Source organism: Vulpes vulpes, chromosome 3, assembly GCF_048418805.1.
Source record: "Vulpes vulpes isolate BD-2025 chromosome 3, VulVul3, whole genome shotgun sequence".
In the NCBI taxonomy this organism is placed as follows: domain Eukaryota; kingdom Metazoa; phylum Chordata; class Mammalia; order Carnivora; family Canidae; genus Vulpes; species Vulpes vulpes.
The window spans coordinates 48,689,066-48,711,976 of record NC_132782.1 but is presented as its reverse complement, the minus strand read 5'-3'; the positions used below and the strand labels follow the sequence as shown (position 1 = coordinate 48,711,976).

Here is a 22,911-nt window from a genome sequence, read left to right as displayed (position 1 = left end):
TGTCTCTGCCAAAGTCAGAGGGAGAATTTGCCCCTTTAATAAATATTTATTTAAAATAGTCCAAGAAATACAGAATTCCCTTCATTATTTCTGGACTTAGCTATCTAAAGTGTTTTCCATTGTGGTAGCAGGTTTAGCTGTTGTGTATTCAGACTGTGTGGTCTGTGTGTGGAGGCATAATAATGGCCTCCAAAATTTTCCACATCTTGACCTCTGGAACCTGTGAATATGATATTTTATATGGCAAAGGGGACTTTAAAGATATTATTAAGGACCTTGGGATCAGGAATTTATCCAGGTTGGCTTTAAACATAATAACTTCCTTAAAAGTGTCAGAGATGCTATAACCAAGAAAAGCATCATATTCAGAGAAAGATTTAAAGATGCTTTACTGTTGATTTTGAAGTTGGAGGAAGGGGTCATGAGCCAAGAAATACAGGAAGCCTCTTCAAGCTAGAAAACACAAGGAAACAGACTTTCCCCAGCATCTCCAGAAGGAACACAATCCTGCAACACCTTGACTTTAGCAGTGAGTCCTATGTCATACTTCTGACCTCTGAAACTGTGAGATGCTAACTATGTATTGTTTTAAGCCACTAAATTTGTGGCAGTTGGTCACAGAAGCGATGGGAACAGACAGTTAAAGTGAAGATTTTAGGTAGGGCAAGGAGAGAGCTTTTCCCTGGCTTGATTAGATAGTCTCTGAGAACATCACTCAGAACATTCATTGGGAGCTGAAGGGAGTGACTAAAGTCTTTCAGATAGGGCTAAAGTTCAAAACAATCTCATGTGGAGCAGGGACAGTCCTCAACTCACCATACTGGGTCACAGTGTTCTACAAGTAGAGTGTATATCTTTTGCAAGAAGAAACTAATTATGTTCAAAGTAGTGAAATTATAACTGAGAGAAAAAGATACCCAAACCCAAAAAAGGCAGTATGGTGTAGTAGCTAAGCTATATGTAGTAGCACATATTCTTTGGATTTTTTTTTTAACGGGGAAAGCCTGTTTTTTTGTTTTTACTGGAGGCTCAGGTGGCACATGACAGTTCATAAAATGGCTTCAGAGGTAGGGGCTGGGGTTTTGGTCGGGGAGACAAAAAATAAACTGGGGTGGGAAAGAAAACAGCCAGGAGGAGGTAAGAGCTGGCTGGTTCCTTCTCAGCCTGATTTAGGGGAGGGAGCTGGTGCCTCTGAACAATAGGATGGATCCCTTCCTTTACCCCTTGGTAGGGGAGAGAGAAAAAGCAAAAGGCTATTTCATATCTGTGTGACGTTGAGCAAGATATTTAACCTCTCCATGACTCAGTTTTCCATCTGAATAAGAGGATAACTGTAGTATTTTTACAAGATTATTGTGAGGAGCAAATGATTGTGTATCTAAAGCACTTAGAACAATGCCTGGCACACAGTAAGTGCTCAATGAGTGTAAGCACTACTACTTGCTACCTACAGGATGAATAAATATCATTGAGACTCATAGTCGGTTATTGGCACAATCAGGATCAGTATCCAGATGTCTTGGTCTCCTGATTCATGGATTTCTTTTCCCATTAGACAGACTGACCTTCTGAAATAGCTGGTAGAAAAGAAGCATTAACCATCTTCTAGTGGTATGACATGGCCGTGGCATTAGAGAGGAAGTGAAGTGGTCTGGTTTAGCCTGTTGCCTGGATTTCTTTATGAATCAATAAAGATTCTTTGGTTGCGATCATAGAAACTGCTTGGCTGACGTAAGTGAAAGGGACCTGATTGTCAGGATTGGTAGTGGTTGGGGTGCTCTCAGGATAGACCTCAGAAGCAGGAGCATAGCCATGATCCCCTAGCAGGAAGGGCCAGGTTAGGGTGGGACCACTGATTGAGTCTGATACGTGTGTCCATTGCTCAAAGTTTGAATTCCAGGAGGAGAGCATCTAATTTATTAAGCTCTAGCTACATGCCCTTCCCCTAACTATAATGTGGCAGAGAGGGAAAGGATGTGATTTCTGGTCTCTCATTCATATCAAGACTATACACAGGACTACACCATATCTTTACTGGCTTCTAAAAATCCTCATGAACAGATGAGAGGAGAAAGCTAGAGGAGAGGATCCTATCTAGGCTTATTTGGGTGATATAGAAGTATGCTGTGGGAGAGGTAGTTAAATAAGGAAGCATAGGGAGTTCTCTGTCCTGACAAGGAGCTGCCTTGGTTTAATAGCAATGTAGAATCTGACAGTGAAGAGAAAGATAAGTGTAAGAAAGAGATGAAGAAAGAAATAAAAGTTAAGAGAAATTCATCAGTAAATCATACGGAAGTGTTAAAAATGGCCTGGCTGGATCATTAGGAAGTGAAAGAGCTGGAACACATATGTTTTTGTAAGAAGAAAAGGCATCATTAGTATAGAAACTGAAGGCTAATTGGCTGATTACATTTAATCATTATATGAGGACCTGTGCTTATTATGTATATATATACATACAAGCTAAAATTAATTGTAACCTGATTTAGTAGTTCTACAGAGACCACTCTGTTATTTTGAAAAGTGAAGCTTTGGATTTTATATAGTAGTATGAACTAGAAAAACCTAACCAAAGGTATTTTGTGAATAATTAAGCATCCAGTGGGGGGAAAAATGTGATCTAGAAAAAACAACATCATTAAAATGTGATTCTATGATATATTTAATGCCAATGCATATATGTAAGCATGCCTGGATAGTTCTTTATGGATGTGTGCATGTGTATGTGAAAAAGCATTTATTTTGGAACAAGTCAAATAGAAGACCAATTCTGTCAAGAATTTTGGGTATAAAATGCCTTGTTTTGTTGCTGTTGATAATGGCTTTAAATCTGGGGGAGGGTTTGTTTGTTTTGTTTTGCTTTGTTTTGTTTTGTTTTGTTTTTTACTCTTCTCCATCATTGAGTGAATGAGTCAATTATGGTCTAGGTTGGAAAGCACAACCACCATGGTCTCTTCCTTCATGGGGCTAATAGCTTGGTTGACTCAGTTAAGAGACTGTTTTTCCTATGCATAGAATGTAAAAGCATAAACATACCACACTGGAAGCTGGGAAATGCGGATTTTGTGCCATTCCCTTTAGCTCATGTGTGATCTTGAGAAAGACACTTCACTTCTAACACTTCCTATTCACTCATAGGTTTCCTGAAATTGTATGTAAAATTTGCGTGTAAATTCATGTTCATATTTTTGGGGAGAGAAAGTCTGTAACTTCATTAGCTTTTCCAAGATCCATTTGCAACTTGAAGGACCCTTTAAGATTCTAGTGGTTAAAACTTACTCTCACATATAAACCCTAGTTTTTCTTTTAGAATGTTCCAAACCAAGAATAGTTCCCAGTCTGAGAACTAGAAGGGAAGATAACATCATTTGAAGGATCAACCTCATTTTCTAAACATGAAAACTAAGGGCCAGATGGTTTATCAAAACAGAAGCAAATTGAAATATAAAGATTTGATTTAACAGCAGGTTTCTCAGTTTATGTTCCCTGAGGTATTTCCATTCACTTGACTTTATTTCCTGGATGCCTCCTGCAGATCCCCACACAGTCTTTCTTACAGGTCCAACTTGATTTTCTCTTGAAACAGATAAGGATAAAACAGTTGCTGGCTGTTCCTTCATGTTTTTTTTTTATCTTGTTGGCTCTCCCCAATATGCACCCCAACTGCCAAAGCATAGGGAGGCTGTATGGTGGCGAGCTAAGCAAATTGTAAATACCCAATCACCACGCTTGTTCTGGGGCTGTCTAAGCAGCAGTAGAGCATAATTGTGCAGATTGCTGTGTGTGCCATTTGGAGAAGGAGGGAGCTGCCTCAGTCAGCTTTCTTTTTAGCTCAATAATCGCAGCTGAGCTAACAGACAAGTAACACAGATTCTTTTTGATAAGATACAATGGGTTTTTAATTGACTCTTACATTTCTAACTGCTTTTTGACCCATACCTGATAGTTGTTAGTGGATCCAGGATTCTAGGAAATGTATCATTTACTAAATCCCTTTCTGTTGGCTGTTTATTCTTACTCAGAAGTTAGGTAACATGAAGACTTTTCCTCCTTTATTCAAAATGTAAACTCCCAGCATCACGGAGTGAGTTAGGGTGTTCTGCCTCTTTTTCACTAGTCATTTAGTATAGGGTTGTTACTGAAGGGACAAGAGACACTAAATTAAACATGTCAACAATGGTTTTGGAGGGTACAGTCTATAGAGTGATTATGCCCATTTTTGTTATAAAGAAACTACGCACTGTGAAGTAAGGCCACTTGTCAAAGACAAGAATGGACATTCTAGATCTTGAGTTTTCTGGTCAGTATGTACTCCTTTTGTTACAGTATGGCCCCAGACATCACCCTCAAACCTGACTCATTTGACCAACAATCTAATCCACCACTGCCCTTTTCTCATAAGGGGTCTGAAATATCTATCATTAGAAGTCATTTATATATCAGACTCCAAAGGTCACATCATAGGCTCTACAAGGCCACTGTTAAGTGTTAGTTGTAGCTAAAAAGAGAAAGACAGTGTTCAAGGGGGCTGCTGGATCTTTGCATGTATGTGTATGAGGTGAGGATGGGTGGAAAGAAGGGAGGGAGGGAAAGACTGAATAATTCTCAGAGAGAGAGAGAGAGAGAGAGAGAGAGATCTGAGCATGGAGGGCAGGCCATCAAAATGAGCACCACTTTCCAAGTGGGCATAAGAGAATGGTTTTTCAGGTGTAGGAGAGCTCAGTCCCCAGATGGGGGATGTTTCAATCCTTGTACATATGTTAATGTTAGTTTTTTGTGGGGTAAAAGGGTGCATCCCTGTGTATGAAAGGGCTTTGTCCCTGTGTGGTGAGAGGACAGGTACCCCAGGTAGGAGAGGATTGAATTCTTGTGCATATAACAGGATTGGTTCTTTGTGGCTGTGAGATGAACGCAGCTCTGCATATGAGAGAGAACCAGGTTCCATTAGGCATGAGAAGGCAGAGACCTATGTACGAAAGACTGGGCCTCATTTATGAAGGAATGTTACGGTTGTCTATTGTTGTATAACAAACTTCCTAGAACTTAGTTTCATAAAATAATTATCCTTTTATTGTATCTCACAGATTTATGGGTCAGAAATCTTCACAGGACATAGCAGAGATGGTTCACCTCTGCCCCTGCATGACTGTGGCCTCAGCTGGGATGGCTCAGGCAACTAGATGATAGAGTGTCTTTCCTGGGTCATTTATCCACTGTCTCAGTTCTAGAAGTTTGTTGCTTCTTTACATTGCATTTGCTGTTGCTGGAATGATCAAGAGGGCTTCACTCTTGTGTTTGGCTGGATTCAGCTGGCTGGAACAGTTGAGGCTGCCCAGTCATCTTTCCAAGGGGTTAGCTTGAGCTTCTTATGTGGGGGCTGACTTCTCTGGAGCTAGTGCTCTAAAAGATATGAAATTTAAGCTGTGTTTCTCAAGGCCTGAGATCCCCAAAATGGCAAAGTCACTTCTGCAATGTTCTTTTGATTAAAGCAGTCATACAGCCTTCCCAGATTAAAAAGAATAGAGCATCCCATCTTTCATTGGGAAAAATGTCTGAAAATTTATGGTCATTTCAAATCAGCTGCAATGATGGGTGAGTCTCCGTGTGTGTAGAGGGCTGGATCCTTGGGTATGTAAGAGGACAGGATCTTTTTATGCATGTGGAGAGGTAATTTCTGTTGGGTGGACTCCAGAGATAAGTGACCAATGTGGGTGTGCTGGAGGTAGGAGAATCTGATAGAACAAGGAGGTTTCTGAAAAGGACTGAGTGAATGCCATGCCTCTCTACTCTGCACATTATAGGCTATACCTGTCATCTCTGGTGCCCTTGGGTGGCACACTGATGTAAAGGGTGGCTTGCCAGGCAGGTCCTGCTGTGGATCTCAAACTTAGAATTCCAAGTGGCAGGTCTTCTTTAGCTTCCACTCTGCTCCTGCCCCCCTGGTCTCATGTTTCTTTTCAGGTCAACAAGCAGGAACCATTTTTACAACATGTAGTGTGCCTCTGTTTTGCCAACCCCCAGTTTCAATAGTTTGCTAGAAGAATTCACAGAACTCACTGAAACATCTTGGTATACTCATGGTATAGTTTATCCCAAGGAAAGCATACAGGCTAAAAGTCAACCAAGAGAAGATGCACATAGGGAAGAGACAGGGAAGTGTCAAATATAAGTGTCAAATTTTTTCTCCCCATGCTTTTCAGGGCATATTATGTTCCCATCACCAATATGTGACAATACACAGAGAGTATTATCAACTAAGAAAGCTCATCTAAGCCTTGGTGCTCAGAGTTTTTATTGGGACTCTGTTATATTCATATGATTGATTAATTTTCTGTGCTGTTAATCTTAGTCTCAGGGTCAACTAATATTATATAATCCAAAGTCCCCACCCTAAATCACACTGATGGTCTTTCTGGAATGGCCAGCCCCTACCCTTATTCATATTGTTAATAATTTGGCTAGCTCAAGGACCACAACCAAAGATTGTCTTACAGGAGCTGAAAGAAAAGGCTAGACCTCTTTTTTAGTAAGGTTAAATTATTTACTATACAATTTCATGTAGAGAAGGCAGCCCGCAATGTGGATGGGTACCTCTCACCTACAGAATACTCTGAAAATATATCAGAGAAATACTGAGTGACGACCAGGAATTAGGATAACATGTTACTCTGTTAGTATGTGAATTCTGGCAACTGTAATGTTTTCTGCTTCAAAATTATAAAATATTTCAGGTTTTCTTTTCTTTCTTTTCCCAGCGTTCTCTGCAGCTCCTCCTAACCTTGGGAACAACCTTTTATTTGTTAGAAAACATTAAGAAAATGAACTGGGTGAGCAGTGTCTCAATTTATCTCCACCAGAATATTTTCCTTCTTTCCTTTTCTTCTTTGTTCCCTCCTTCCTAATTCAGAGAGGAGAGTGTTGGCCTAGGCCATTCCCTCCACCCTTGGGAATCTATCCCCCATCTATTCCTCTGGACTCAGTTATTCATCTTTTTTCAGTTTCAGTTTCTCCTTCTTCACTGGAATATGCTTAAACACACCAATTCCTCTAGCCACCATCTTGTATATTTTGGTAACTTCCAGTTTAAATTTCCAATTTAAGCTATTTCCTACTTTTCCTTTTTTCCCCCTAATTCCTTCCACTGGTAGTCATAATGATTGTAACTGGCATTTATGTGGTGCTATGTGGATAACCAAACACTGTTACATACCACGGTAGGATCCATTGTTTTTGTGTTCTTAGTTAGCTATTTCTGTTTTGTCAGGTAATAACACCCCAATTTTGCAGAGCGATGTCTTCTCCATTAAGGGCTAGTAATCTACTAGGATTGTAAATCAAGATGCCCTCCCTTTTCTTGCTAAGGAGTTGTTATGTGATCCTGGCCAGTAAATCAGGTATTCTCCTCCCCTGGAACAGGAATCTTATCTGAGTAGTACAAGATTGAAAGTGGTTAGCATACCTTCATCCCTGAGACTTGTTGGAACATGCAGACCATTAGATTCTTCCCCCTGCATCCTCTAACCTTGCATTGGTTCATGTATTTTCCCGAGACCTAGCTCTTCAGCTTTTCTTTTAATTCTATTATCCTTTTGAGAAATTATTTCTTTTCCCCTAACTTAGCCTGTCAGTTTCTGCCTCTAGCAACCAAAGAATCTTCATGGCACATTTTGATTCTGTATTAATCTTGTAAAGTTTGGGGGAGGGTAGGAAAGCTAATATTTACTGAAAAAAATTTTCTAGTTTAGCTAATTTATTTATTTATTTATTTTAAATTTTTAAAAATTTGAATATAGTTGCATACAATGTTGCATTAGTTTTAAGCATAACAATATAATGATAATTTAAGTAAGTTTAAACTCAGAAAGATTGTATACCTTGTCATAAGTCCCATATAGTTTTAGGGGTGCCTGGATGCCTCAGTTGGTTAAGCATCCAACTCTTGATTGTGGCTTAGGTCATGATCTCAAGGTGGTGAGATTTAGCCTTACATCAGGCTCTGCACTCAGCAACAAGTCTGCCTGTCCCTCTCCCATCCCTGCTTGTACTCTCACTCTCTCTCAAATAAAAAAAATAAAATCTTTTAAGTCTCATTTAGCTCTATTACTCACAAATTTCTTGAGACATCTGTATTCACTACTCCACTATCTACTCCTCTCTCAATTCTTGAACCCTAATAATTTGGTTTCTCCATCTTGCTCTCTTATAAGATCCCAAGATATTATTACTCAATGGCCAACATCATAATAGACTTCTATAACTCTATAATTATGATACAAAGACTTTGAGTCCAGAAACTATAATTCAAATTCAAGATATTATAAAATGATCAAAGAGAAAAATAAATGTCCAATACACTATTTTTGAAAAATAAATAAAAAGATGACTTTGAAAATCACTGTTGCATTGATGGGTTTCAGAACTATTGCTGCTCTGGTGTGATGGGGGTAAGGAGGCCTAAAGAAATCATATCCCCCCTCACAGACATTGTAAATAAGATTTCTGATCATTCATCAAAAGTTGATGAGAAAGGAAGTTCAGTTTTGGGGAATACAGAAAAAAAGGCCAGGAAATTGTTTTTGAAAATATGTATCTTTTTGGGAAAATTTGTGGTAGTTATTAGAAATCTAGCTCCATCTGGTTGGTGTTGGGAGAGGTAATAGCTAACTTCATCTTGAACCTTTAGGGCACTTGGAAATTGCGCTGATTTTTCCAGTATGCACCCTGAGCTGAACAAGCTGAAAAACAAATGCAGCCACATCTTCTGACTTCATTTGTACACTTGCTAAGAAAGCAAGCATACAATAGTTTGGAGGCAATTAGGGCTGTGGTGCAGAGCAGCATTATTTTAAAATTTACCCTTTAGCACAGTTGTGACAAGATAATGAATGTGAATTTGCTACTACGGGAGTGGAGTAACTTAGAAGGAAGGAAAAATGAGCTCATTGAGTGTTCATGGACCATCAAGTCCAGAGCTCTTTCAATGTGAAAGAGCCCTTTTTAAGTGGGTTTTTTTTGGGGGGGTGGTGGTGCTCCTGACAGATGATAGAAAAGGGCCCAGACTATTCTTCAAGGAAAAGCCATCTCCAGAACAACCATGCCATGTTCAGCCTTTGCTCCCAACTTCACCTGGCCCGGCTATTCATACTGAGTACCTTATGGTTTCCATGCTAGTCTACCCTCCTCCCTCATAAGAGAAACCAGGTCAGCAGTCACCTGTCCCAGTGCACGCACCAGGAAAGGCTACAAATTGCCCTGTCCATACTCTGCCCACCCATAGTATTCTCTGTGATACTCTCCTCTGGGCAATACCGAACACAAACCTGAGCCTCTCTTTCTTGGCCTCTTGAGTTCTTGGTACTTTTCAGTCTCTTTCCAATGATCTTGACACCAGGATAGAATTCTTGGTCAGTAGGATAAAAATCAACTCAATTTTTAACAGTCCTCCTTTTACAAAGGAGACTTCTTTTTTGTCCAACTTCTTATCTCTGGGAGACTCTTAGCTTGCCAACACTGTCACTGCCTGTAGTAGGTTGAATAGTGCCCCCATCCCCCAAAGAATATATTCATTCCTAGCCCCGAGAACCTGTGAATTTAACTTTATTTTTAAGAGGAGTCTTTATAAGTGTAATTAAAGATCTAGAGATCTCTTGAGATGAGACCATCCTGGATTAGGGAGGGCCCTAAGTCTAAAGACCAGTCTCCATAAGGAAAAAACACAGATATGAAGAGGAGAGCATAGAAAGAAGGCCATGTGTAGACACAGAGAGAGATTGGAGTTAACAGATGCAAGCCAAGGATTGCCTGGAGCCATCAGAAGCTAGAAGAAGCAGGAAGAATTCTCCATTAGAGCATATGGGGGGGAGTATGGCCCTGCCGACGCCTTGATTTTGAATTTCTGGCCTCCAGGTCTGTGAAAGAATAAATTTCTGTTGTTTTAAGCTGCCAAGTTTGTGATTATTTATGCAGCAGCCTTAGGAAACTAATACTTTGTCTGCTTCAACCCGGGATGGGCTTGGATGAAGCTGCTCAATACTAACTTGGATTTATACCATAATAGTTGGGGTGGGCCTTAGTGGTGAGGATAAAACAAATAAGTGAAGAGTAGTGAATTCCCACTTTGAGGTTGAGAAGGTTGAATCTGCCTCCTCCTTGGGGACTTTATGTTCTAGTTTTTAGCACAAGATCTAAACATGCTTGTTTTTTAATGTCATGCTATTACGAGTTATCTTAACTGTAAAGACAGACACAAGGCACATCAAAATAAACTGATAAACCCAAGGAAAAGTGGTCCAGAGCTCAGAGGAAGGAGCAGTTGGATGGACTGAAGGGACTGCCATAGTCTTATGGAAGCAGTGCCTGACCAAGAGTGGGCTAGTAGGAGCGGTCGGTCCAGTACAGGCAAAGAGTGCATAGTTTGTATGGAACTAAAAAATAATATAAACCAACTAAAAGTCAGTCTGGTTTTTTATTATCACCGTGGGCCGATAATTAGAAATTATGTCAGTGAGATAGTACTACTCCTCACAAATCTTTCATTGGTATAAGTTTTAAATAATTGCTGCAGTATTGATCTTAAGATTATATATGTATGTTTCAAAATAGCACATTTGTATTGCTTAGCCTTTAATAAGCATTGTGTTTTACACTGAAGTTAGTTCAAGCTATGACCCCTGACATACAGGGTTAACTACATGTACTTGTTTTGAGAGTCAGTGTACACAGTGAGGAATTGTTTGAGGTCACTTGGGCATTGTTCATGTCTCCAACACCTGGTACTACATATTCTTGTGTGTAAGTAGTACATTCATAAGAAGCAATGATAGCACATGGATTCTAAAGACAAAGGGACAACTTAAGTTACTTCCAATTCTGTCATTCTATGCAACTACTTTGAATTTTTATTGGTAATTGATTTTAAAACAGTGAAATGGTAAACACAAACTACTTTTGTTTGGTAAACACAAATTAGTTGTATTTCACACATGAAATATTTCACTGAATTTGAATATCTTTAAAATTGAAATGAATTATTTTTAATTATTGTTTAAAAGCCAAAGAGCAAATCCAGAAAATATGGTTATTACTCATTATCAAATGGTTATTTCTGAAAATAAATTTTATTGTATTGGTAAGGTATTAAAAATGTTGTATTCTGGGTGTCAGGTAAAATACATTATTGTGTGGATTAAGAAAGGCAGATGTAGAATTTGAGGAATCATGGGTTTTAAGGCATTCCTCCAAATTTAAATCTGTTGCTTAAAATTATCCTGGTTAATTTAACATTATCTTAACAAATATTTTACAGAAAAGAAGGAAGTTATGTAAATAATTAAGGTGGCCATATGTCCTGGCTTGCCTAGAACACTTCTGGTTTAAGCCTGTTACCCAGCAGTATAGTTAATAGAAGCTTCTTTCTGCTCTCCAAAGTGTCCCTATTGGTAATCCCTTAGATAAGTGGCAAGTTGTTCTTATACAGAACCAAGTTTAGAAAGTATTTGTTTGTTTTTCTAAATATATGGACTTTAGGAACCATCTATTAATGAGTAGCATTTGGGGTGCCTACCTGGCTCAGTCAGAGGAATGTGAGAATCTTGTTATTTGGTTGTGAGTTTGAGCCCCATGCTATGTGTAGAGATTACTAAAAAATAATAATAATAATAAAATAAATTTTCAAAGTCTCCTACTTTAAAAAGAAAAGAATGGCAATCAATAACTTTACTATTAATTATGAATCATAAATATAAAAAAACAATGAATAATGAAGGGAGATTATGAGTACATTTAAATGGCAATAAATTCCCTTTTCATTGGTTGGACATTCAGAAGCACTGGTGCACGTCATCAAATTTCTGTTCCTTTGGAAGTATGCCATAGTGATGACACACAAGCTAGACAGAAGAGAAATTTTTGAGGAAATTTGAAAATTCTTAGAGCTGGAGTAAAGACAGGCAGCATGGAAGGGAAGATAGTGGAAGGTGTTAAAGGAGATAAAGATGTTCTTGTGGTGGACCATATGGGTAAAGGCAGCTGGAGTTCAGTAGAAGAGAGACTATCCAGAGAATAAATCAACAAACCAGATTTAAAATAAAAGGCATAATCTGAATTAGATAGCAGTTAAGATTGGGATGACATAAACCATGTGATAATTTTTCCCCAGGGTAGTTGTAAGTGATAACCAGCATAATTGTTTATGTTCCCACATTTGTTTTAATGCATGCCCTTTCTTGGATTAGGAATAATTGTTCCCATCTTATCCAGTGAACAAATTCCAAGCTGTCTTTTAAAAGGCAGTGGAGAATGATGGTTTTAAGCCCAGATATTGCAAGCACAGTTCCTGGGTTCAAATCGAGCATTATCACTTTCTAGCTGTGTGTTCCTAGGTAAACACACAGGAACTCTGTTTTTCCTTCTTATCTGAAAAATGTGGGTTAGTGGGGATGTGAAGGCAAAATGAGTTAAATGTTTAGTATCTGGAATGGAAGCTGGTTCCTAATAAGTGCTGCATAACTTAACTGCTATTATTTAAAACTCAATTCATAAAATCAACTCCTCTTGTGAGTGCTTCCTGATTCCACTTCCAAACTATCATAGGGCATCCTCTCATAAGGCCTTATGTACAGCCTGCCCTGTGTTGTAACTGTTTATCTGCCTACTTATTTTAAACTCCTTTTGTTAAAGATTGGGTAATATAGATTCCTACACGCCACTGCCTAGCTGAGTTCTTCATAATAGTACGTTCATGATAAATATTGAATGAACAAATGAATGAATGAATGAATGAATGAATGAATGAATGAATGAAGAGTGCTGGCAATTCATCTCTCCAAGTAACTAAGCCAACTTTAGCAGAAGAGGACTCTAGAAAGAAGAATTTACTTCTTAACCACTGAAATCTGGCTTTTCCCCTTACTACTTGACTAGAAGACAGAAGTGAACCTTACTGTCACCACAAACAACCTCGTACTTGTCAAGACCAGTAGATAGCTTTAAATTATATTCTTTTTTTTTCAATTATAATCTTCTTAATCATTGGTGGCCTCTTATTGGAAACCCCTTTTATGATCCTATTTTCTCCTCGTACTTCACTGGCTACTGATTTTCAATCTACTCTGTGGACTTCCCTTTATCAGTTCAGTCCTTGAATGTTCATGTCCCTCAGAGCTATCTTTATTTCTCATTTATTCTTACTTGACACATTTTCCCTGGGAAATCTCATTCTTCCTATTACTACCTGTTGATACCCAAATTTCTTTCTCTATCCTGGACTATCCCCTGAGTTGCAGACATGCCTTCTGGGAGAATCCACTGGACCTTAAATGCAACAAACAAAAACACAAAACTGGACCTATTATCACCTCTATCCCTACTCCAACCTGTTTGTTCTCTCTCTCTCTCTCTCTCTCTCTCTTCCCATTCTTATTAATGACATCTGTTACTGGAGTCAAAACCTTAGGAATTATTGTAGACAGCTATCCCTCTTTCCCTGATCCTATCAAGGGCTAGTCCTAGTTGTTTGGCCTTCTAAAGATCTCGTGGCTCCATCTTATCTTTTCTAGATCCTTACTGCAATTGCCTAAGTTCAACTTTCAACAGATTTTGCTAAAAATATTCCCAAATCTTTCTATTTGGGTCCTCACAGGATTCACTGGTTCTGCATGGTTTTTAAGCTTAGTTTCTTGAATTGAGGCTTCTAATCAAATAAATGCTCAAATTCAGACCTTTCATCTGCATAGCATAAGTGTTAGGTCCCTACCTGTTCATGATGATTCAGTTTTTCCATGTGGCCAAGGGCAGGCTGCTTGCAATGAGTTTCCCCTACGCATACATATATCACAACTTCTTTCTGGCTTCCAGCCCTATAGAAGAGACCTTTTCTACCTTATCACCAAGTATTGTGCATGCACAAACATAAAACCCACCTGTGAGAGATGCATTAACCCAGTGCCTCTGCACGCTACAGGATTTTCGCTCTAGCTCATAGCTGTGGCTGTTGGTGACTTCTTTGTTTCTGTCAGCTGGAGATTTTCCTTCCTTAGTTTTGAGCTTGGCTGTGTATCTACAATTGTTTTTAAAAAGTTTATCCAGCAAGTCCATGTGTTTGGAGAGAGAGGGGATATTGCTACCCATTCTCAGTCTGCCACACTGAGGAGAAATCTACTGTTAAAAAATCGTTCCAAAAGAGTATAAAATCACAACTCTCATATAGAGCTGCAAATAGACATTTTAAGGATTTTGTTTAACTCATTCCTGAGAAAACCAGCAAAGATGTTATACCAAATCAAAGAAGAAATTGAAAACCAGACATATTTATAGAACAGGAATATCGAAAGAAAGGTACAAATGGGAGTAAAACTAACCTCTTACATAGTAGAGAGAGAAAAAAGTCAGTTGAACTGCCATTGGACAGGACAGAGTTTACCTGTCTGTAGGCAAAGATTATTTTGCATTGTTTACCAGTTATCTACAATTTACAGAGTTGTGAAATAGCTGAAAGGCAATGAATAGCTGGAGGATATGTTAGATTTAAATAATGCATAGTGGGCAAGGACCCCTCTCACATCCGAGAGCTTTCTCTGTATCTTTACTTAGTAAACTTCTATCTCTTTACTCACTAAAATCAATCAAGCAAGCAAACAAGCCTAGTTTTTCACTGAGGCACAATTCCCCCCCCCCGCCCCCAGCCCGCCATACTTGCTATAATTGTTTGTTTCATGTCTTTTTCAAGTTTTTCTCAGTAACAGGGGTTGTGTTCAAGTCATTGCTGAACACTCAGTGCCTAGAATAAGTTACATTACTTGGAAATCTCTCACTAACTGCAAATGGAATGAATGAAAACTAAATGTCCCCTGTAGAAACTAGAGGATTTTCTCCCCTCTCTTAAAGAGGGAGAATTTTTAGAAAAGAAAGGAGAGGGGAAAAAAACATGTATGTTTATATGTATATACATATACATGCATACATGCGCGCGTGCACACACACAAACTTGGAAGAGGATCTGAGATGCCTTTGTCCTCTACTTTTCTTTCTCGCTAACTCCAGGCATTAGCTAGACTTGCTACTAATTGCACAGTGTCACTGCATCATTGATGCATGGCACTGTTGTAGATGAACTGCAAATAAAAGATACTTCTTTTTAAATTGTCTGTCATCAGGTCTAATTTCTTAGGGCATATTTGCCAAAGTATCTTTCTTTTGATAAATAATGCCAGCTCTTCTCCTGGAGTACATGTAAATAAAATTCTTAATTTTCTTTTCAGATGATTCTGCATCTAAATTGCTTAATGACTGCTGCCCCTTAGGTCCTGCCTTATCAGGGGGATCTTAGGGGCCCTGCCAGCAACACCATCAGTCAGGTAATTTACATGAATAGTTCTTTAATAAACATCCAGCCCCCTTATCACTGTTCCCTGCAGGATCCTCATTAGTCAGTAACCTAATTCAAGCTTGAAAGAGTTCCATTATGGTGCCCTTTGTTTCCTACCCATTGCCTAATTTTCTGTTCAGCAGGACATTTTTTTTCTGCAGCCCATGACTTGTTTCTTGACTGACATACATGTATTTTTTTTCTTCAAAATAAATGAGTGCATAAATGCACACTGTCCATTTCCTATTAATGGTGTGTTCAGTTTGGCAATAAAATAAAATGTCAGAGGGGTTTTATCAAAACAACCCCTGATATTATCTTTAAAAACAAAATAAAGTAATAAAAAAATAGAAGTCAATAACTTGACTGTGAATATACATGAAGGTAGAAAGTCAATCCAAACCACACAATCAATTTAATCATTAAAATAATAGCTCCCATTTTACCAATTTAAGAGCTTGATCATCTCTACCCTTTTTGTCCAACAAATTTGAGTTGAAACAATAATCTAAATTAGAATGTTTCACTTAATAGGAAAATTTAGAATATTTCAAAACTCTTTAAAATCTTACTCTTTAAAATCTTTAAATTACCTAAGTCAGTAATTTTCATCCCTGGCTGCACATTACCATCACCTAGGAAAATTTTAAGACCTGCCAATGAACTGATCCCATTCATAGATATTCTATTTCAATTGGTTTGAGATGAAGCCTAGGAAAAGGTAATTTTTGAAATCTCCATAGGTAATTCTAATGTCTAACCAGGGTTGAAAAACTCTAGACATTTTGTTGTATAGAATTCTTATAAATAACATTAAGTTGTGATTTTCTTATTATTGGATGACTGAGTTGTCATCTAGATTTCAAGGTGGTCTGTCAAGACATTTTTCTTCAGAAAAATAAAATGATATATTTTGTATTAGCGGAGCATGTATGACATGCTTGGCTAGATTTAATCATGGTGGCCTAAGAGTTTGTGACTATGTATATTCCTGTTATATAGGAATCAGAAGCATGGATTCCCACTCAATCTCTATTACATAGGAACAATAATCTTGAATTTGCATATTATGCTGAAAACAGGATTCAGTTTGCAGTGTTTCAGTATATCAAGTATCTAACCTAATATACTGTCCTTCCTATACATCCTGTCCATCATGTAGGGAACATCCTTCTACTTAATTCTCACTACCCACAACCTCCTCTTGTTCTTTTCTCTTTTATGGCTGTTCCACATCACAGCATCTTTCTCTAATTCTTCCATTTACCTAGCCAACTTCTTTTGTTTTCCAGGTCTCAGTTGAGGAATTACTTCCTTAAGTGACCTTACCTAACAGTATCCACCTCTAGGGTTCTGCATCCTCCTATGTGCTCCCAGAGCCTGTCCATTTAGGCATCCACCCTGAGTCACACTGACCTCTTTTCTTACCTGACTCTCTCACTAGAAAGCTCCTTGATAACAGGGGCTGTGTTGTCTTCACTATTGCAGCATTGGTGGCAGTTGCTGTTCCAATTACTTGTCTACTCTCTCCTTATAAATCTTACAAACAACTTTTTCTGACAGTTATTGCTATTATTCCCATATTAAACATGATAAAATGAGGCAAAAAGGTAATTAACTTGAATATCAAAATTCACACAATGTATGAAGAGGAGTTGGTAGAATTTGAACCTGAGCAGTCTGACTTCAGAGTCTGAGTTCAATAAATATACTGAATAAACAAATATGTGTGAATGAATACAAAGTCACAGGGGCCTAGGGGCATGGTGAGTGTAGCTCCAACTTAGATGTGCCCTAAGGGATTATGCTGAAAGATTGGGAACAGTGATAAATATATTTTCCCAAAAGAGAAGTGTGTGTGTATATGTGTGTGCGCTGGGGAGGCTGAAAAAGAGAGAGAGAAACAGAGACAGAGAGAGAATGAGAACATATCGTCAAACACAAAGAAAGATGCAAGATTTTGACAAGTCAGCCAATGACATGTCTGGGATAGGCCCAAGGGTCAAGTCAGAAAAATAAAAATGCAATATTGTATCAAAGCTTTATGAACTGTTTGTCTTTTATGTAAAAGAGAGCAAGAAGAAGTGTCATAATCTATCTGTGGTTTAATTGGAACATTTGAAACTCCCTAGGTGACTTGGCATGAGAAAAAGATTTGAGAGTAAGTTTCAGAATGGTTTCTGTTGTCAGTGGGGTAAATATACAGTGGACAGAATTCTGTATTTTATTTTTGTTTTTTTCTTCAAGTTTTTGTTTAAATTCCAAATACAGTGTAATATTAGTTTCAGGTGTACAATGTAGTGGTTCAACACTTAACTACAACATTGGTTGGTGCTCATCACAAGTGCCCTCCTTAATCCCCGTCACTTAAATAACTCATCCTCCCACCCACCTCCCCTCTGGTAACCATCAGTTTGTTCTCCATAGTTAAGAGTCTGTCTTGGTTTGCTTCTCTTCCCCCCCGCCCCACCATATTCATTTGTTTTGTTTCTTAAATTCTACAAATGAGTGAAATCATATGGTGTTTGTCTTTCTCTGATTGATTTAGCTTAGCATAATACTCTCTAACTCCATCCACATCATTGCAATGGCAAGATTTCATTCATTTTTATGGCTAAGTAATATCCCATTGTGTACCCTATGATACAGCAATTACACTACCAGGTATTTACCCAAAGAATACAAAAATACTAATTCAGAGAGATACACACACACCCCAATGTTTATACCAGCATTATCAACAATAGCCAAATTAGGGAAAGAATTTAAATGTCCAACAATGGATGAATGGATAAAGAAGAAATTATGTGTATAGACACACACACACACACACACACACACACAGGAATATAACTCAGCATAGAAAAGAATCCTCTATTTTAAACCCGATTTGGAGGCTGTATGGGTAAAACCTTTCTATTAGTTTTTTTTTCCATTGCTGCTGTAATAGATTATAAATTTAGTGGCTTAAGCACACAAATGTGTTATCTTACAAACCTAATGGTCAGAAGTTTGAAATGGATTTCAGTGGGCTGAAATTGAGTGTGGAAGTCTGCATTCCTAGTGAAAACTTTAGGGGAGAATCTACTTCCACCTTCTAGAGGCTGCCTATATTTCTTGGCTCCTGGGCCCTTACTCCATCTCCAAGGTCAGCAGTGTAGCATCATCAAATCTCTTCCATACTCTGACTACCCTATCTCCCTCTCAGAAGAACCCTTGTGATTGCATTAAGCCCACCTGGATAATCTAAAATAATCTCCCCACCTCAAGATCCTTACTTTAATCACATTTGCAATGTCACTTTTACCATGTAACGGAACATGTTCATGGGTTTCAAGAACATCTTTGGAGGCAGAAGGCATTATTCTATGTTTTTCTTTTAAGTTTATTGACCTGTATCCATGCTTTAATATGAAAGGGCTGGTCTCATTAGGAGATATGTGTAAACTGGTTCATTTTTCTGCATTTGAGAAATGACTTCTGGTCCAGGCTAAAAAGACTTCTTCAAAATTTCCACTTCATGTTGAAGTCTGCAATATTCTCCTATTGTCCATCCCACCAAATGAGGCCCTGGGTAAGTGGAGAAGAAAGCCTAGTTAAACAGGATTGCATTACTCTGTATTCAACAATATCTCTGAAGAAGTTTGACAGAGAAAAACAGAGTCTGTTTTTCTTTGCTCTTTATGTTTTTGAAATTTTTCTCTGTTGAGGCATGAATGAAACCTAATGGACAATGAATGAGTCTACAATGGGTGTATTTCTGTTCACACTAGATCTCAGATTTCCATTATATGTGCTCCTTGATAATTCCTTTTTCATTCTCATATTGTCAGCCTTTTAAAGGCAGTCTCTGCATCAGCCTAAAAATAGGAGTAAGGTTATTGAATTTTGACCCCTCCAAAAAATGCATATATCGAAGCCCTGACCTCCAGTGTGACTACATTTAAAGATAGGACTTTTAAAGAAGTTATTGAAGTTAAAAGAGAACATAGGGTAGGGGGCCTAATCCAATAAGATTAGTGTCCTTATAAGAAGAGACGCAGATACCAGCGAAGTATGTAGACAGATGAAAGGCCACGTAGGGACACAGCAAGAATGCAGCCATCTGTGGGCCAAGGGGAGAAGTTTAAGGAGAAACCAGTCCTGCCAGTACCTTGATCTTAGACTTCCAGGCTCCAGAAATGTTTGTTGGTTAAGCCACCCAGTCTGTGTTATTTTGTTATGGCAGCATTTGAAAACTAATACAATCTCTTCTTCTAGTCATGGGGACAGGAAACACTTAAGACGGTGGCTGTTTCATTGGCCAGAGCCCCCACATCAGTGCAGTAAAGATATAGCATCCTAACTGTGGATCTGTGATGAACATGAAACATGAACAAACATTAACTTTGTAGTTTTAGAACACTAAGATAACTATGCCATGTTATATACATACTAGTTGTCATTTACATGTTTTGTTTGTAGAAGAGGGAAAAAATATTTTGTCTCTATTCATCTTAGGTTCTCAGGCCCTGTGTATTAGCCTGACAAAAGAAAATTTAACAAGAAAAAAAAAAAAAAACAAACAGAAGTTGACATTGCATTGCATATATACATTGGAAGTAGTCAATGATGAATAACTCAAGGGAGTGGTTAGAACTTGGGCTTTGCATCTCAACAAAAGAGCAAGACATTTTTAGAGAAGTGATAAGAACGTGGAAAAGCACTTTGAGTTTCTAGGGCAGCAAATTGTGGGAAGATAAATACATGGGAAAACTAGTAGTAGATAAGGCCTAGTTTTAGTAAGATGAGTTAAACAGACTCCTCTGGTGGTCACTGGAATGATAAGAGTCTAGAATTGTCTCTGAGGGTTAATTTCTGTCTTTTCTGGTAGAGAGGAGAGGGGAAGCTCCTTTGTAAATTTGTCTTGCTTTTAAGTAAATAGGGGAAGGGCCGAGTGCTTTTTAAATGTTTCATCTTCAACTGCCTTCAGCTCAAATAATCAGTATACCAAAGTGGCATATTTTTTGGATGGCATATTCTGCTACCTTTCAAATTCTTTCAGAATCTGAGAAGCCTAATGATACAAAGGAAAAATCTTATGGAGAGAATAATTCAGGTTGCCAGCATTTGAAAGGTAACTTAGAATAAAACAGCAAAGAGCAGGTAAATTAAGAAGTCAGGGAGAAAAAAAACAAAAACTTCGTTTTTGTTTTTGCTGCCTTTTCAAATTTCAAATAGAAGGTAAAATTATTTATGGTCTTGAAGTTAGAACAAGCCTGTATTCAAATACTGCTCTCTGTGTAATACTAGATAAGTGCTTAAATTCTCAGATTTTTAGTTTCTTCCGCTTTAAAATGGTGATGATTAAAATAGTTTCATGACCTTATAGGGGAGAATTTAATTGTATAATAAATATAAGGTGATGCAGAGTAGGTGCTCTGTCATTTCCAGGCCCCTTCCCTAACACTACAGATGCTTAACAAGAGACTGTCAAGGGTTAAGTTATGCTTTTCTGAAAAGTTATTCTCAAAATGATCTCTGCTGCAGTCCTAGAATTCTGGAGGAAAGGCCCTGAAGGTGATTGTCCCTGAGTGTTTTCCCGCAGAGAATGAAGTTATTATAAATTACGACAATTTTCTCTAAGTAGAGGCAAACACTGTGGCTTTACAAGGCACATAATGTCCTGCTCAACATCTCAAAGATTTCATGGAGATTTGAATATAGAATGCCTGTCAGCTTTTTGCTTAGTCCAAATTCCTCCAAGTAGCAAAAGCCCCTGCTGTCTCAGTCCCTTAAGCCAGACCAAACTAGCTTTTAAAAGAAGTTTCAGCTCCATTCACTCTTGCAATCTGGTGGGCTTATTCCTGGAGCCAGCCTCTCTGCTGGGGAGGTGATAGAAGCCAAGAAAGAATTAAGAATGAAAGAAAGAAAGAATTTCAGAATTGAACACTATACTAGAAGACACAGAAAAGTGAATAAGCACGTAGTGCCTTAAGAGAAGTAAAAAGTGAAAAGGAGGAAAATGCTTAAAGTCAAAAAACAACTAAGGAATAGAAAAAAGATTTGAGAAGGAAATATGGCCAATACTGTAGACATTGAAAGAAAGATTCAACATATTCAATCCCTAAAGAAGAAAATGAAAGCAAGGGAACCAAATAATATAATTAATCAGGAAAACTTTCTGATTTGAAATTACTTATTGAAGAAGGACTCTGTGTACCTGAGACTAATCAGCCCAGAATGGCAAATACCAAGACATATTCTAGTAACTTTTTGAACTAAAAAGAAAAAGAAAAACAGCCATTGGATACTGAGGCAAGAAGAACATGTGAATTATAAGGGGAAAAAGTTATATTATTTTCAGATTTTTCATTAGACACAAAGAAAATGGAGTAACATATTTAAAATACTCAAGAAAAGAAAGATGTTATATACTTGAAATCAAAACTCCAAAGTATAAAGAGCACTATAGGAGAGGAAAGGCTTTACCCTCCTAGGTTTGATGCCTGGCTATGAAATAAACTGACAACAGGTAGGTTAATGAGAATATTAATATAATAAATAAAAATTTATTAATTTTTAATATATTACATGCACAGGAGCATCATGAGGGGAAAATGAATAGCCAAAAAGACTGTGAGATTTGAGAGTTTATATATCATCATAATAGGGGAGGGAGAGAGAAGATGTAGGCAACTTATGGGAGAACAAATGATTTTTAGGAAAGATAAATGAGTCCTTAGAAGAATAGATGGGAGAAATGATAGTTTACGACAAAGTTTGTCTGGGTGTGGTATAGACATCTAGTCTTCTCTCCTGTAGTAAGAGTCAAACTTGCTTGGTTGATGAAACTCCTGGGGGAAGGGATTTATGGATTCCTTTTGGAAGATCTGTTGTTGGGCTGATCAGAGGAGCTCAGAGAAGACCTGTCCCTGCATTTGCAGTTTTTCAAGTGTCTTCAGCTCAAAATAATCAATATACCAAAGCAGCATGTTTTGGGGGGCATGTCCTGAACTCTTTGAATACAAATTCTTATAGACATAAAAGAACTTAGGGAATTTTGCTTCTAAGCAGAATTTACTAGAGAATAAGCTTCAGACAACCAAACTGACTAGAGACAAATGAGCTGATGGAGCCGTGGTAGTGATAAATATATGCTTACTGAAAAATAAAGATTAAATAAGGGTCAAAGAGAGAGACTATACTATATAATAGTCAACAATATATTATATACAACATATAGTATATAATATGCAACAATGTAGATGTAACAAAACCATGAAAATAAGTGAGGGATTAAATTATATTCTAGATATGATTAATAACTCTTTTTATACAGATTGCAATAAATTTTCCTACTCTAAAAAAAGAAGTGAAGGATAAAAAGTGAGGATAACATATGTAAAGAATTATTTTGAGTAATCACAATGGGTGGTAGTAGCATTAGCAATGTACATCTATGTTCTTATATATAATGTAATTATGGAGTGAACAATTATGCAATATTCTAATTCTGTTACCTCCTATGTCCTTGAGAACCAGGACTTTGGTGTGGAAATGGAGAT

The 22,911-nt window shown here is 37.8% G+C and overlaps 1 protein-coding gene across 5 annotated transcripts in view; it reads left to right on the top strand.

The window, feature by feature from the left end:
• SCHIP1 (schwannomin interacting protein 1) overlaps positions 1 to 22,911 on the top strand; it is a 723,704-nt gene that overhangs the window by 132,794 nt on the left and 567,999 nt on the right. Inside the window, exon 1 of one of the 5 annotated variants that reach the window (XM_072752391.1) lies at positions 15,263 to 15,353. The exons of the other annotated variants lie outside the window; for them this stretch is intronic. The gene's annotated coding sequence lies outside the window, so the exon portion shown is untranslated. Of the gene's footprint in view, positions 1 to 15,262; positions 15,354 to 22,911 lie in introns of those variants that run through there. 5 annotated transcript variants of the gene reach the window in all.